Source organism: Pinus tabuliformis, chromosome 2_2 (assembly GCF_031772625.1).
Source record: "Pinus tabuliformis cultivar Carrire ecotype Pingquan chromosome 2_2, CPIR1, whole genome shotgun sequence".
In the NCBI taxonomy this organism is placed as follows: domain Eukaryota; kingdom Viridiplantae; phylum Streptophyta; class Pinopsida; order Pinales; family Pinaceae; genus Pinus; species Pinus tabuliformis.
In genome coordinates this window covers 579,062,543-579,065,175 of record NC_142300.1, presented here as the reverse complement: position 1 = coordinate 579,065,175, position 2,633 = coordinate 579,062,543, and positions in this window count along the sequence as shown.

Genomic DNA, 2,633 nt, shown 5'->3' with positions numbered 1-2,633 from the left:
CCACTATAAATACCTGTCTAGGGAATACGCAAATGACAAGTACAGAACTCGCAATTTCCTCTCTGAAATTTTGCATGGGTATGGAGCAGAGATCCGCATCTAAGGAGGACAGAATTCGGATGGGTATAGGAGCAGGCAGTGGCAACTTCGGACACATCCCTGCACCTCGGTTGGCACAGTCTCGGACAAGATATAACCTCAGGCAACCAGAACTTCGAACAAGTGTCTTTGTGCTTCGGATGGGCATCACAGAGATGTCATCTAGGTCTCCTTGCAGTAAAAGAGTCTCGGCATAATAAGGAGCAGTAACTAGGACAGTCTTGGCATGATGTGAAGGAGCAGTAACCATTACAGTCTCAGCATCAATAAAAAGGTAAGGATCTCAAGAACATTATCACAGTCTCAGTGGATGTATATATATGATGGTAAAAGGCTCATTGTCTCGGCATAAGGAGGATCACAATGATCCCTCAGTTGCCCTCACAGTCTCGGCATATTTATCATGAAGTACACTCTCGGCATGCTCACAGTCAACATGATGATGATCTTAGCAAAGGGTACAGTGATGATCCAAGTGCAGATGGAGACATGGTGCAACAGTCATCATGATGATTGTCATAATGAAGTCAGAGAATCAAGATCACAATGAAGATCTCAATGAAGACAAGAGACCTCGTTGACGTGATGAAGATCTCAGTGATGCAGTAGTGATGGCCTCATTGGTGCAGCAGTGATGATGATCTCAGCAGTGACAGAGAAAAAGGATTAGGGTCTTGGTCTTGGAGTGGCATAGCAGGTCAAGGGTCATGGTCTTGGTATTCATCAATTGGAATCTCTATAAGAAGAATTTTGTGCGGGTTTTCCTCTCCAAACATCCCCCGAAAAACCAATGTGGGAAAACCGGTGTAGCAGCTAAGGGTTTTAATTATTAAGGAGTAGTTTCTAAGTACAAATCATTGGATGCCCAAATTTGTTATCTGATATAGAGAATAAATTGGCAAAGAGGTAGTGAGAAAATATCTCACACTGTCACTAGAGATCTGACACTGATCCGGGCTCTGGATGAGCTGTCCTACGCTATTATTGCACAATCTCTACGTGAGCTCACGCAATCACTGTGTCACAGCTCAAGGTCTACATCACCTCCTCCTTCTAACCTTCTACTAACCAGAAACTTGACCCTCTGGCCCTCTGAACTCACACCCTGGCTTCTGGCATTGGATCTCGACTGCTCCTCAGCAAAATTGTGGACTCCCTCTAAAGCACTGTGCTGCCTCTCTGGACCTCTCGATGCCTTCTCTGCCTTGCACTCACTGGGACTGGAAAAATCCCCTTCGGTCTACTATCCCTGCCCCTCACTGCAAGAAGATCACTCGATCTCTCTCCGGCAACTCAACGCTGCTACTCTTGAGAATTCGATCTCTAGATCTCAATATCTCGGTGTGTTCTCCAAGTGCCCATCAAGCTCCTTCTTATAATCTCTCGTTGGAGCACCAACGACCAAGATGAAACATAATCAAAGGCTAAGATTAACTGGGAGTTGATCCTCTCTTTATCTAAAAGATTCGCACCAGATTTGATTAATACCCTTTAATTAATCACATTCCCTAGGTTTAGACTTAGGAATACATTAAAAATGATTAATTATTTCATTAAACATCTCTAGGGTGGAAGTTTCCCAAACGATTTATGGTTTTGGAGAATACATTTATTCTAGCCTCTCCACAAAGCTTCATGGCTAGAACACATCCGATGCTACAAAATCAACAGTTGGTCTAACCACCGATTGAATAGGCTCACTTGGTCCTTCTTCATCATTTGCAGTAGAGTTCTCATGAACTTCATCTTCTTCAAATATGGGAACTTCTTCGTCATCAGAATCAATAGGAATATCCTTTGATTTCTTGTAAGCTTGATTCTCATCAAATATGACATCCCTACTTACTTCAATGTATCTTCCCTCCTTTATGTATATTCTATATGCTTTAGGAAAGACTGTAACCAACACATATTTCCTTGATGCTTGTCGAGTCCAACTTCTTTCGCTCGTCCTTCGAAACATGGACATATGTTGGACTTTCCAAATATGCGGAAATGATCCACACTCGCTTCTTTCCTGTGAATACTTCTTCGGGTGTAGTATTATCAAGGCTCTCATGAGGACTTCTATTTTGAACGACACGGCAGTCATCGATGCTTCACCCCATAAGAAATGCGTAGATCTTGATCGAGGAGCATAGTTCTAATGCCTTCCTCAATTGACCTATAAATTCTTTCGGCCAATCCATTTTGTTCAGGATAGTAGGAACAATGAGCTCCCTCTTAATACCTGCATCCTTACAATATGCAACTAACTCTTTAGAGTGTATTCCCCCCCATTGTCAAACCTTAGAGTCCTTATCTTTCTTTCGGTTAGGGTTTCAACCTCAACCCAAAACTCCTTGAACTTATCAAATACTTCATCTTTGGTATTTAGTAGGTAGAGACATGTCTTCCTTGAATGGTCATCAATGAATGTTACATAGTAGAGATAACCTCCAAGTGTCTTGTCAAACATGGCCCACACACATCGAAATGGATGAGATCTAATCTAATATTTCTTTAGATCTAGATTCACTATGATGAAATGGCTT